Below are 15069 nucleotides of genomic sequence, written 5' to 3'. Positions count from 1 at the left end.
GAGAGTACAGTAGACAACGGAGGTCTAGTCCGTGATTGGTACAGCTGTCCCTGACTGCTCTGCCTACAGCTACACCCCATTTCAATACATTTTCACATGTATCAAACGTTTTATTTTCCCTCTTTAAACACCATGAACTGTGTGTGAATGCATTGCTACAGGTTGGTGTGTGTGTGTGTGTGTGTGTGTGTGTATATATATGTGAGTACCACAGGTCATTCCTTGTTGCCATGGTGACACGGTGGGCATGGAGACGGAGGTGGCCGGTTGGGGTCAGCAGCAGCAGGAGCTGAGATTAACTGTGACTGTGACTCTGGAGAGAGGATAATAAAACAGCTGGCTATCAAGGAGTGACATGACTTCCATCTCTCCACTCCTCCGGCTACTGGCGGCACATCCAAAGGAAACTTTTCATTGTCCGGTGCTTTTGGCAGCAACTTTCAAGATCAGCCTTTTCACTTATCTCCGTAAACCCTTGCTCAGCGCTCTGGGAGATGTGTGTGCGTGTGTGTGTGTGTGTGTGTGTCGCACTGTCCCGTTACTGAGAAGTCACGTACAGACATCACAATGCTGAAGGTGTTCGAGATTGGGGTGTTTTAGGCCCAGAACAAAATAAGTTTTAACGGGAATATTCAACCGATTGACAAAAATTATTGGATGAAGCTCCTGGTGGCTTTTGTCAAAATAAGATCATGACTTCGGGTAAACATACACGGCAAATTTCTTAAGCCGAGTGACGTGGTGTCTGCATTTTGAGCTATCCACGTGCAAAAAGAACGCAGTTGGAAACGTGACACAAAGGAACAGGGACACGTAGGGCACACTGGTCACTACGGCATAAATTCACACGCCACCACAAGGTAACATGAGTCAATAGAAGTTTAACAGCGTTGATAAGTGTGGGTAACGTGGGTCTTGATTACATGCCAACGATGGCGTACAAACTGAAGTGTCATACATACGCCATTTCATTGGATTAGTCTGCCTTTGTTCACCATTACAAAGGGGCTGTGTAATATTAGTGTTGACATCTAAGTTTAATTTTTTAGGTAAAAGCATAGACTGTAATAAAGAATGGACGAAGCTTTTGCGGTATGAGAAGCCAAGGTGGAAATACCTTAAACCAACGTTCTATCTAATATCTACCAGGGGGCGACTCTACTGGCCCCAAAAATGATTTGTATCCTATAGAAGTCTATGAGAAAATGACCCTAATTTTTTATTACCATTTTCATAATGAGTATATGGCCTCAATCACTAGTTTCAAGTCTTCCTCAACTCAGCATGGTGTTTGTTTTGTAAATTATGTTTCCATTTTCTTTTTAAATGGACAATAAAGTTGATAAATGGTCATAAAGGGGCAGGTTGTAACCTGTCAATCAGGACAGAGGCTTAACCATGCTAACCCTGCTAACACTGTGGACATTAAAATAGAACTTGTTTTTGGGTGTCCGTGTTTTCATCTCAAACTTATTTCTACTACTGTGTGTTTTCCCTTCATCAAAGTTAATTGGAACACTTTGGGCGCCTAAAAATGTCTTGTTCGGCATTCGGACAACCAAGCTAGCTAGTTCTCGCTAGCGTTAGCTAGTAGCTTAAGGGAACATGTGTTGGTTTTCTGTGTACTGCTGTACATGGAGATGAATGGCAGCAGTACCCAGAGGTACACGTTTACCCGCCGGAAAATCGCCGCTGGATGACTCGCTTCAGAAGGTTTGAAACGTTCTCCCTTCAGTGCTTTGGTTCAACCGCGTCGTCTTCCCCAGCTCCACCCTCTCGTCGTGAATCTCGAACTTGAGACTTCAAAATGGCAGTCCACAAACCAATGAGCGACAGATGCTATGTTCATCATTTTTGACAGTCTTTGGGAGATACCCTAACATTAATCAAAGGGGCTCCCTCTCCCACTGGAGGACTGTGAGGTGTTCCCACACAAGACAAGGCCAAACTGTAGCTGTCAGTTCCGTTTGCTGCTGCCGGTCCATCGCAGCGCTGTCAGGCCTCTGGTCTAAAACCAACCTTGTGTTAGCGGGACAGAGGGGTCCATTGTTTTAGTGACTGTTCTGACGGATGCCTGGCCGATGACTTCAGCTCCGGCCGTGAACTGTCTCCTTATTCTCCTATAGGACTAATCACAGCCGTGCTGGTCTGGGCCTGGGACCACAGCTGAGAGGGAAGCAGAGGTCCAGTAAGATGCTAGGCAGCGTGTATAGCTGTGGAGGAAACCAGATCTATGGATAGGGATTTACAGGGAAAATTACTGTTTCAGACTGGACAGGCAGTCTAGTTTATTTTACACATACTTACGTTGCTGGCAACTATTTTACAAAACATTTCAAGTTTGTGCACTTTCAAGCTGGTTTGCACAAGTTCATGTTTCAACCCTTAAATCACAAATTGCTAATTCTTGACATTATAATATCTAAGGGTAGAGTGCTGTTGAAGAGCCCTTTCAAGCACATTTTTAAATAGAGATATTATTTTGTGTTTCAACTGATCCTTTAAAATATAAGCCAGTTTTGTTTTGTATAATTGTTTTTTTAACCCTTGTGTTTTCCATGTGTTAAACTATTTTTTAAATTTTTCTTTATCAGAAAAGTTTGTTTCTTTCAACCAAATTTTCAGAGCAATAAAGCGGATTGTTCCACAAAACGCTCTTCACAAGTTAAACAAATGATCAGCCCACAACTTTCTTTGAATTTGGGTTTTGTTTTAATTTTTCTAGCATTAAAAAAGTTGAAAAAAGTGACAAAAATGTCAGCAAAAGGTTCAAAAGCGTGGAGGAAAAAATCCCACAAAAACATCAGTAGGTGCAGAAAAAACATTGATAAAAACATTGGAAAATGTGAAAAAACATTTTGGCAAAAAATCAACAAAATCTTTGAAAAAGTTTAAATTTTGACCAAGATAAACAAAAAGTTGCACTGTCAATGGGAAGACAATAATAAAACATCAGCAACAATTCTATCAAGTAGGGTACCCAGGGACAAAGTCCAATCAGATGGGGGTCCGGGGTCTAATCTGTGAAAGTTCAAGGGTCCTTGATGTGAAAAAGCTTGAGAACCACTCCCTTACACCAGAGACAACAGAACGTATCAAAAGAATAGAACGCTGGGTGGTTAGGTTTTTTTTGGGTGCATTGCTCAAGGGTCCCTTGGCAGTGCTCTGGCATCTCTCCAGCTACCAATCCACACTTTGTACCATGCAGGGACTTGAACCGGAGACCCTCCAGTTCCAAATCCAACTCTCTACGGACTGAGCCACTCCAACTCTTAAATGGCATAAATGGATGTTGTGGTGGAACATCCAGTTTACGAACTCATGCTATATATGTTGAGACAGTGGAACCCAGGTCTCATTCGGGTCAGGGTCCAACTAAATCTCATACCCTGTCTCAGGCAGACTAGTAGTACAACCCTGTCTCCATAGAAGACGTTAGACGTATCAGCTTTATGATAAGACAGTGCTGAAGCGCTCCCATCAGGGACGTCCCTCAGATCAGATTAATGTGGATGACGTTGGTGATAATGAGGTGCTTGCTACAGTTGCATTCCCAGCGATGAATCAGCGGAAAACGGTTTATTTATCCAATTCACTGCTTTGTTTTAACGGCGCTCGGCCTCTTCAGTCTCTATAGCTCCCCCAGCCACCTAACGTTACTGTGCTCGGTGAACGCACCTTCAGGAAGACAGGAACTTCAAAAACTTGGCATGGAACTTTACTGTACTGTTTGATCCTAAATTCTCCTAAATTAAGAGGTCATTAAATGCTTCTGTGTAAGTCACCAAAGTCTCCTGAACCTTCTCAACGCACGCGTGCTTCAGAGGTTTTTCTTAACAGGTGGGAAAGACGGCAAAAAGGCAAGTGAACAAGACAGAGATGGGGGGGGGATTCAGGAGAAAGCAGGTACATGACACATTTTTGGAATAGCAGCCAATAAAAAAGGTGGCAAAGAGTGTGAGAAAGGTTTTGTAGACAGTAGTATTTAAACAGTGGGCTAAATGCTCCCAGACTGGGTTAATACCTTGTCAGTTGCAGATTGGAAATGCCTCACATCCACCAGTTAAATGTAACTTTGCTTTCAAGTATATATGGTGCTGTAAAAGGTTTCAAAACTACTGTATTTGGACCAGGCTACAGTGTGATTCTGCAATCAAAATGACATAAAACAATCAAATATCATTGATTGATTGTATCTTAAATCACTGTCAACCATCAGCTTACGTCTCTCGTTGGCTTCCATTTATCTCCTTTAAATTCCTTAACTCTGAATTAATTATTTTCTCTTATGCAGTACATGCAAGCTTACAAACTAGACCAAGGTCTTAAGAAGTTTAAATTGCTACTACTCTGTATTTGTATTGGATCCAAACCACGGCCATCCCATTGCAGTGTTAACCCTCTAATGTTTACATCCAGCACATAACTGGTGGATGGGGGAAAACGTGCTGGTTTAAGGCAGGAAACTTACTTTTCTCTCCTGTAGTGTGAAAAAAGAGAGAGAGGGGGAAGCACATATACTCTGGTGCTTTATGTACATTGATAAAACAACACAGCACATTTTCACATGCAAATGAGTGAATAAAGCGTTTATTTCAATAAAACCAGAGTGTTGATTTTTGGAACGGTGGAAAGAAGAAACAAGACGGCTCATGATTGAGTTTTGTTTTGTTCCTGTCGACTTTGAATGAAGTGGGTTTTTCGACGAAATGTTCTGTTGAATGGAGTCTGTTTGGCGATTGCAAATTTGGGGTGGTTTCAAAATAAGGAAGGATCTTACTCTTTAACAAAAAGGTCTCTTTCAAGAGTCTTTCGGAACGTTGTCAAATACTTAGAATAATAATCTGAGCCTGTAATCTGAGGTGGAGGTTGGGGGTGTGGCCTTGACCAAGTGCCACTTTGCTCATTTGAAAGCCATGATGTCTCTCTCTCATGGGTGGGCCAAATTCTCTAGGCGGGCAAAGCAGAGAAAGGGGAGGTAACATTGCCCCTTTATGACCTCATAAGGGGGCACGTTTTCTGATCGGCCCATCTGAGCTTTCATTGTCAGAGCAGAGCAGGATACCCAGGGCTCGGTTTACACATATCACCATTTCTAGCCACTGGGGGACCATAGACAGATGGGGGAACACATATCAAAGTTAAAAAACCTCATAAAGTGAAATTTCCACGCCATGGGACCTTTAACGCTACATTGCAGCACAGCCCAGTCACATGTGAAAGGGTGACTTCATTTAATCTATTGATCTGTGTACAGGAAGACGATTTTGTCGTTTCGTTTGTGGTGGTGAGCACGGATTTTTGAACTAATGTATTTCAATGGGAAGCATCTTTCGTGATAAGAGCACGGTTATGGTAGCGAGCAGTATTAAAAAGCCCAAAATCTGCATAAGGAGGTTGGTTGGGGTGGTGGATGGCGGTTCCTTCCCCCGTTCTTCTTCTCCTAACCACAAACGTCCTGTAGTTGTCGCCATATCCTGCGTGTGACGGTTCCTTTCCGCGTTCTTCTTCTCCTAACCATAAACGTGCTGTTGTTGTCGCCATATCCGGTGTGTGGCGTTTCATTTCTCCATTGTTGTTGTTCCCCAGAGCAGGCATGGCAGCTCGTGAAACGTTCACGTTCCCATTTTGTGGTGGTCACCACGAAATAAACAGGAAAAATTTGTCTCTGTTGACGAATCTAAAGATCAAAATAATGTGACCATTCATGAACTGCTGTCAGACCAGGTTGTGCCACTTGTTTCGCAGTGGAAGAATGAGGTGATTATGCTTAATACTGGACCAATTTCAAAGATTATTGTTTGGATCAGTCCCTTAGACAGAAAAACAAAAAACAAGTAGTACATCCTTTATACTACACTTTAATTCTCTTCCACTACATTTCAGAGCAAAATCATTGTTATTAATGATAATAAAGATGATTTATATAGCACTTGAGGACTCATTTTCAGCCCTGGAGTTTTATGCCGGCCCACTTTACTTCACGACTGACTTTAAAACAATGTCATTAAACCCGTAGTATAAAAGTCTACAACAGCACGTCTTAATTTATTTAGATAGTGGATAAACCGATGAAACAGAGAAGTAATGTCGTGCAATCCCCCGATTTCAACAATGTAACTGAATACCAACTATTTAAATTGCAACTGTCATGAATACAGTTACTTGTAATGTGTATTCTGAATACTTAACGCTGGTACATGTGTTCCCTTCCTCCCAAACACTGTCTGTATATCAGCATCTGTGTCTCTGTCCCAACCTGCAGCGGCAGGTGGCCGCCCACCACGATCCAATGCCTGCTCTTGGGGGCAATTGTTAGGTCTCTGTAAATTATAGATTGAGGTATAGACCTAGTCCATTTGTAAAGTTTTCTAAGATAGCTCCTTAACTGTGTTCATTGTTGGTAAAAGTAAAATAATACTGTGCTTTGGACATGGCGGTGAAGTGGGAGCCGAGGAGGAGGTGCAAGACAGCAGAAGGTCGAGGGTGAAGATGGAGAGGGCGTGGAGGCAGAGGAGGGTTGTGGGGCCGATCGGGGTCAAGGGGCTGTTCAGTGTTTGGTTAAGGCCAGATGGCAGGAGAATAGCGTGTGTAGTCCCCGCTCTGTGTGCTGTGCAGCGAGGGCTGGGAGGAATGCTCGTCTTTTCTTTGCTTTCTCTCCGTGAGTGGAGACTCAGAGGACGGCTGTATAACAGTGGATTAAGTCCCACATTCCCTTTTTAATCTCTTTATAGTCACCCTCAGCTGTTTACCCTCAGGCAAATGCTCCTCTACCTCCAACTGCCCTTCTGTTGGGCTCACATACAGTATACTATGCACACACACACACACACACACACACACACACACACACACACACACACACACACACACACACACACATTGATCACAGACATGCACCAAAATCACTCATCACTCAAGTGAATATTTCACAGATTGGGACTGAAGGACATCTCAACCAAACATTTGGCGGACTGAACTCCCATCATCCTCACTGTGTTGATTGTGTGCTGTTTTTTTTTGGACTTACAACATAGACATCGCCAGACTAATGACTTTTACGGATGAAATTTGATATAGCCCATAGTGGAAATATGAGCTTTGTAAATTAAAATATTACCACAATCACGTCAGCTAAATGTGTGGAAAAGTCATGTGACATGAATGCTAATTAGATGTTTCATAAAGTGGGCTGAAGTGCACAGATTAGATTTTTGATCATTAGAGAATCTTCAAAGCAAACAAAAAGCGTGCCAAGAAAGTTTAACACAAGGAGGTTCTTGTCCGCTAATGTCTTTCAAATGTCATGCTTTCTTAAAATAAAAAGTAACCGGGCTAATGCTGCATTCAGGTGGTGATGGAATAATCAGAGAAATGACTTCACAACTGGGAAATTTCATGGAAATTCAAGTCAGAAAAACAACTCAAGTCTTAGTGCACATCATGCCATGTTTAAACTACGTGAAAGTAAATGTTGGGTAAACGTTGGCCTAATGCTTATAAAATGTAAGCTCACGTCATTTGTAATAAGGTATTGTAACTGTTAGCTGCTGCCCACATAGACTGACCTAGATTAGTTAGAAAAGTTATTTATTAGCATGAACCCTGACAAAAAGTCAGGTCAAGCAACATAAGAGTGGTTTGAGGTAATGTAACATTACTTGTGCGGCAGGTTCGGGACAAAATCACTGATAGAAAGCTTCAAACTGGAGATACTTATTCTTTTCTTTGTAACGTCCACATTAAAACTAAAGCTCAGACAAACAACTTACCTAACTCGGGATATGAGACGTTAATGCAGAACATAAGTCTGCAGTCGTGATAACACAAACACAAAATGCCATAAGGAAACAACACTACGCTGAAGGTGGAGGGTTACACACACGGCTTTAAATGAACACCAGCCAACACGTCTAGTAGATTCTTGAACTTAGCAGCCAGTCAGATTTTCCACACGCTACGTTTGTATTTGTTTTTCAAACTACCTTCACTACCTAATTTCAGCTTCTCTGGTTTGTTTCAAGTCGTTCCGTTTGTCTTCTTTGTTTCAGCGTAGCTTATAATCAACACCCAGACCAGTAGACAACGGTTGTACGACACTTCACAACATAGTGCTCATGGGAAATGTAGGATTAGTACTACGAGCAGTGTTGCAAGATTAAGATTGCGTTTCCAGTATTTTCTTATCTATGCACTTACTCATTCTTTAAGCACCTGTTCATTTTTCTTTTTCTTTGCCTTTCAGTACAATCCGCTGCATCACAATGAATGGGACACAGGATGGGTCTGGTGATTCCCACCCCTGATTACATTACATCACAATACATAACAATATGCAAGTTTGCCAATGTGATAACAATTATGTAATGGGCATTTCCGTTTCCAACCTGTAGGGGCCGAAGAGAGAAAACTTCACCAGCCCTGGTCACGCATACAGCACTTTGAATCTTAGACCACTTTTGAATGTTTTACAGAACAATTAGATCGTTTACTTTTTTTCAATATGCCAAATCTATGTTATCATTTATTTAGCAAAACGTCTGTGTCATATCATTTTTTTAAAGACCTAAAAAGATTTGTAGCAAAAATGAACGTTTTTCTTTCGGTTTTCCTGGTTTGATGCAATCCAATCAGATCCTTGGATTGAAACCCAGCATATTCTCCCAACTTCCTCAAACTTTATTTCCTCAAGTGGGCCTACTCCGGGGTAGGAAGACCCGGTACTGCTACAGAGGAACTCAGAGCCCCCACTCCAGACCAGAGAGCCTTTCTTTTAACAGGGGACCCTGAAAGCAGTCATTTTCCATAGCCTTCCGCTACCATAAAGCTCTTTCCGGCTCCAGATAAATGCTCACCCACATGAGGAGCCCCCCCCCCCCAATGCAGCACCACTAAAAGGGTTTCTGCTCTTCTCTCCCCTTCACGTCCCTGACTCTCTTCGAGGATCAGATCAGCACAGTCCTTTCAGCAATTCGGGGAACCGGATCCAGCCTCAACATGCAGGTGCAAGAGATTTGGTTCCAGCAAGTGTAAGGTACAAAGGGAGGAGGGGAGGAAGGGAATGACGGAAGAAGACAAATACAAAACATAGGCTGGATAACTTGTTTATATTGTGGATCAATGCAAGTAAAGTTCACAAAAAAATCTATTAAATAGATTTTATAGTATTGATAGATTGAATGAGAACAAACAAGCAATTTGTTCGAATCAATTTGAACACAACACACGTATCCAAATCCTTAATTGATCCTAAATTGTAGAATTGACATTATGTTAATTTCCAGTGCCTTTACTACCTCACTTGGGTGACAGGCGAACAGAACATGACTTGTCAGATTAGTAAGTCAGTTGTGTTTTACAAACCTTCAGAGAGCCTCAGCTCTGTGCATGATGGAACCATCCGGTATAAAATCCAAACTACTAACAGGGCATGCAACAGGTCACACTGGAAAGCTATGAGGGTTGGAAGGGTTTTGTAGGTTCTTGTTTGTGTGTGGAGCAACAATGAGACAACCAAAGAGAATTAAAGATTTTAATGTTACATTATTCACTTTTTCATGTTACTAGATGTAACAGTGATTTTCCGGACTACAACGGAATATTAACTGTTTGTTAGTCCAACAGCATGTATTTACTACAGCCATGCTATTACCAATAACCGTAGCTAAAGTTACCCACAATCCACCAGATGTAGCTCAACTACAGATCTAGTAGTACCCCTAAAATACCTAACATCTCTGCCCCCATAACAAGGTGTCAAACTCAAGGCCCGCGGGCCGTCGCAGAATTTGATTTGTCCCGCATATTAATTGTGGTTCACAATACATTTTGGCACACCTAGTTTTTGTAGCTTTTTCAACGTTTTAACGCATTTACAAAGGTTTTTATCACTTTTGCCGATGTTTTTTCCAACGTTTTTATCTGATGATTTTATTTGATGTTTGTGTCACTTTTTTAAAACTTTTGTCCTTTGTTTCTTTGATGGCTATGTTACTTTTTTTACTGTCTTATTTGGGCATTCATGTCAAACAAACTATAAGTGAGAAGACTTTACAAGACAAGCAATAATAAAAGATGCTTGTCTTTTTCAATGAAATAAAAACATGACAATGAAATCAACATCTGTGGCCCTTTAATGCCATTATTACTTTCCAGTGTGGTCCTTAGTGAAGTTTAGTTTGGACCCCTGTCCTAGGACCCTGTGACGTGACGTTAGTCCAACAGGGTTTATTGTTATGGAAAGTGAGGCTCTCCGTATGAGGAAAAGTACCTCAGCAGCTGCTGCCGACACAGTGATACACTTGCTTTTTCAAGGATGGAGCTACAGTAGTGAGTGTTTTATGTCCGCTGCAAAGACAAAATGAATCACCTGATTAAGGCAACTTTATCCCAACGTCTCCCGGACATTTTTCAGCGCAGAAAGCTATTACCAGCCAGGCTAAATAAACAAGAGGTCTGTCCTAACTAATGTTACAGTTTGGATGCTGGAAACATTAATTAGCAGTCTGACATGCAGGTCTGCATGCACAGAAAAGCACCAGTTACAATCAAAGTTGATCAATTTATCTAACATAAAAAGCATGCCCGCTAGTCATCATCAACCTGAAGCTTAGAGGAGGCATGCATTATTAATATCATTATCCTTATCTTTCACTTTAGCTTGGATTGATAGTGTTACGTAAATACAATGGTGTCATATCAGTCAACTAGTGTATTTAACCTTTCTTGTAAACCTGCGGCCCGAAATAAAAGCACAAGGCTAGTCGCTAAAGGAGACGTTTTTCATCAGTAACAAACGCCAAAGGCACCCGAGTGAGCGTCTCTTTTTTGACACGCTGGTAATGAGAATGTGTTGAACTGACACTCCCAGTCCATCTTCTACAAGCATACAAAATGGCATCGTTGTTGAGGATTTGTGGTTTCATTCTTGCTAGGTTCAAAAAGTGGTCTACAACAAGAATACAGCACACACTGTTACAGCACTATGGAGGGAAAAAAGGATGAAAAAGGTCATGAAGGAAAAAAGATGAAATGGGGAACAAAGAGAGGAGGAAGAGGAGGTAAAGCCTGCTCAGGCTAATTAGAGTAATAGTAGGGGGCCGGAGCATGTGGGGAAATTGGAAAGGGTAGACGTGATGAGGAGAGGTAGATGGAGAAGATGGGGTTGGTGGGAACAAGACTTGGGCCGTGCCCACACTAGGTGGATTCTGGGCAATGGAGAGTGGCTCTCTCTGCAGACTTATAACCACTAGAGAAAGCCGGAAAAAGGTCCCATGGACCCGAGCTCAGCCTTCGTAGGAACACATTTTCCCAGGAAAACAGCAGAGTGTATTACCAGCCCAGGTCCCTCTGTGTCTATTCTAGTTACAGTAGCTCTATGGCGGTAGAAACCCCTTGGAGGTCCTGTGTCGTTGGGAACTCTCGCCTCTTGTTAGCCACTACATGGCTACGGTCTTTGATCAGCTCAGCTGACTCCTAAGCTCAGCTTAGTGCAGCAGGGGTCTGGAAAATCTAGGGAGAGGTGGGGAGAGACGATGGAGAGGGGGAGTAACTTATGGCACTCATTGAACCATGTATCCTTTGGGGGTGGGGGGTGGGGAGGGGTAAATAGGTGGAGAGGATGCAAAGGGGGGTCTCCTTCCTTTCTTTTCTGATGCCTCTCACCAAACCTTTCATTCAGGTTTGGTTGGTCAGCTCATTCAAAAATATAACAGAATAACAACTAACGGGTCCAACAGGGGAGAACACATGACAGCGGTTTAAAACCACTTCATTTTATGTTAGATTTTAATAATTCAATTGATCACAATTAAGGCTTGTATAGGGATTGTTCAAAAATATATAGCTGAGCTTCTCACCCAATAATAGCCTGAACGTAACCTTGGACGCTCTGGTAAGTCAGGCTTGGTCATTCCAACAAGTCCTCTAAACCATGTGATGATATGGGTCGTTTGTTCCCTACCTTCTGACATAACCCATAGGAGCATTTCACAAATAGCGTCCCTAGCGGTGGTGGAAATATGATATCATATCTAAACCAGAGAATATATGTTGCGGTTTTGAACATACAGGTCGCAATGTCAAACATGTCTTTAACATTTGTGAATTGGTCGCAGTAAGCTTATGTTTAGGCACCAAAACCAATTAGTTAGGTTTAGAAAAAGATTGTGTTTGGAGTACAAATTAAATTTTTCTTGTGTTTCGTTCCACTTCCTAGCACGTGACGCTGAAAAACTCGCTGTTTGCTTTTATGTTGAAGGAGGTTTCGAACCCCGCTTTCCCAGGTGAAAGTCCTGTGTTTGTTTGACCTACCGCCCCAACCTACGTCCAAATTTTGGCACTCCTATATTTCGACACCTTACTTCCTGCTTGGCTCCCGTCATCATTTTTATGGCCACTAGAGGGCACCGCCACTAGAAACACACAAATACAGTCGGTAATCGCTGCTTTTACAAACAACGTCCGGGAGTTTTTCCTGCGGGAGGTCTCGGTCGTTCCATGGTCAAAAACCTTTAAAAAAAGATGGGGCCTTTTCTGCTGGGGCCCCTCAGTTGTAGAAAGGCCATTACACTGTCTCTTTTAAGTCTCTTTGAAATTACTGTAAAGTTTTATGGCGTGCTCTCGTTGTGCCATTCGCACGAGATTACAGGATCATATTTTGGACCATTTGCATTTACTTGTGTAACTCGCGCCACTCGTTTACCCTCCGGTGCAGAGCTGTAGGCACCAACAACATTTCTTTCTGACATCAACATGGCCAAAATAACCACTATTGCTGCTTCGTAGCTGCTTACCAGATTAATTGTAAAATTGAACAGCATCATGTCTGGATCAAAAACATCATCCGGCGTGCAAAAAACACGGTGAATTTTAAGGAGACATCTGTATGTTAGTCACTTCCAGAAGTACAGCTTCTGCTGTTTTTTTAATTACAATTTAAATTATTGATAAAAAAACGTATGCTGAAATAACAACATCATGATGCCAATGTGAAAAAAGTTTGAATTTATACTTCTTCAGGTCTGTCCGCAAGACGACAAGCAAAGAGCTTTTAAAACGTTTTTCCCTGTTTTTTAGACCAGCTTTTCCCATTGATTTTACAGTTTGTTCATTTATTTTCTTCTATTATCTGTTAGCTCGTTGTAATTTTGAATAAGCATAAAGCACTTTGTAACTGTTTTTTGCAAAGCGCTTAAAGGTAAATAAAGGTATTTTTACTATTCATTCCTCCCCTGACAGTCACACGCTTTGCTACTACCATCACCAGAAGGCGCTGACCCAACAACTGAACTGAAGCCAGGCATTACAGCAAGGTCGACCACAGTGAGTTTAGGAAACATTGGGATGAAAAGAATTCACAGAACACACTGCCTCTGTTTGTCATTAGATGTACAAGACTTTCACGGAAAGTGCTCTCACCAAAACTCTCACAGGAGTTTGAAGATTTAAGTAGCCAAGTGACATAATTAAAGCAATTAGGGCGTCAGTCAACAACAGTGACCTCGCTAAAACACTCAACTCTCAAACTGTTTTTCTCCTCCACATTCTCAACGAAGTGTTTGTGTGTGTCACAGCACTTGTTCTTTTCTCCATAATGAGTGGAGCCGACCTTCTCTTCAGGGGCACTCGAGTCCGACCAGAGGAGCTCTCCTTGGGGCACACACAGACGTATATTATTCATTTTTGTGCAGAGTTAGCATTCACCCGGGCCCCACCGTCTCATGTGGGCTCTCCATATGAAAAAGAAAATTAACAGGAAAGTCTTGACGTACTGTAATTAAAGTCTACTGGAGAGCACTGCAAGGGTTCTGGGAATACTGCTAACTCACGTACACATTTGCATCCCACGTGATGTATAACATCTTCCAGATGTATGACTGCATAAAGAATTTCCTTCATGTGACATCAAAGCAAAGCTGCTTCACTAAATAATCCCTAGACATGTCTTCAAATAGACTAATCCACAACCTGCCTGTTGTGTTACATAACTCTCCTCCAATGCTGTTTACATGTCCACATGTGTCTCACTGTAACCCGGACAACACCAGCTAATCTGATAGGCCCCTGATGGGTATGAGACTAACCACATTTGTTGGTTTCCTGTTTGGGGAGAGTCATATCAAAGAGATAAGAGCTGAGAGTAGAGAAGGGCTGTATCCACAAGCAGTGTTGGGCAAGTTACTTTCAAAATGTAATACATTATAAACAGTATTACTAGTTATATTGCAATATATCTGAATTGTAATGTTTTACAGTACTTTTGCATTACTTTTGAGTTACTTTCAACAAAATAACTGCAGAAGTTTGACTTGGCAGCCAGCTTGGGAATTTCACCACCGGATCAGTAAAGTCTGCTTTTTATCCAATTTAATACATCATAGATTATTTCATAATATTTTGTATAATTAATATGAATATGCAAAGTAAACACAGCTATAAAAATAGATAAGTAAAACTTACAATAGGCAAGTGAATGCAAATACTCAATTGAGAGTACCTAACAGTTGTTTTGAATTCAGTTAATTTAAAAAATTTTAATAGTATCAATTCATAACAAGAGTTGTTTCGAGACACTTTACAGATAGAGAAGGTCTAGACCACACTAGACCACATCATTTACAAGGACCCAACAGGTCTAGTAGTTACCTCCAGAGCAAGCCACAGTGCGACGGTGGAAAGGAAAACTCTCTTTAAGGGAGAAACCTCGGACAGACCCAAGCTCTTGGTAGGCGGTGTCTGACAACTACTATAGTCGTCAGACACCGAATTTTGACTATTATTGAATATTGACTCTTCAAAATAATACGGCCATTCCAGGAACGAGTCAGTGTTACATATCCAAAACTCTGATACCATGGAACCAGCACTGGATTTGTTTTTAAAGTGCCAGACCGAGCCTTTAGGAAATGTGTATTGTATGTGTATATACAATTTGTTTAAAATAAAAATAAAAACAAGTGAAACAACTAATGAATATGATGCGTTATTTAGCAGATTTACATCATGTTGTTTTATCCGATCCAATATTTCCGAGCAGATTCCCGACGCCTTGACTGATTATTGGTCTCT

General features: G+C 41.6%; 1 long non-coding RNA gene across 1 annotated transcript in view; it reads right to left on the bottom strand.

Moving 5' to 3' along the window:
- Positions 1-1747: 1747 nt before the first annotated feature.
- Positions 1748-15069, bottom strand: part of LOC117942848 — a 34939-nt gene continuing 21617 nt past the window's right edge. The window contains exons 3-4 of the long non-coding RNA XR_004656228.1: positions 12363-12365; positions 1748-1757 (exon numbers count right to left, since the gene is read on the bottom strand). This is a non-coding gene — a long non-coding RNA (uncharacterized LOC117942848). The remainder of the gene's footprint in view (positions 1758-12362; positions 12366-15069) is intronic.

The sequence above is a fragment of the Etheostoma cragini genome, chromosome 4 (assembly GCF_013103735.1).
Source record: "Etheostoma cragini isolate CJK2018 chromosome 4, CSU_Ecrag_1.0, whole genome shotgun sequence".
NCBI classification, from domain to species: domain Eukaryota; kingdom Metazoa; phylum Chordata; class Actinopteri; order Perciformes; family Percidae; genus Etheostoma; species Etheostoma cragini.
This window is presented reverse-complemented; position numbering and strand designations above follow the sequence as displayed.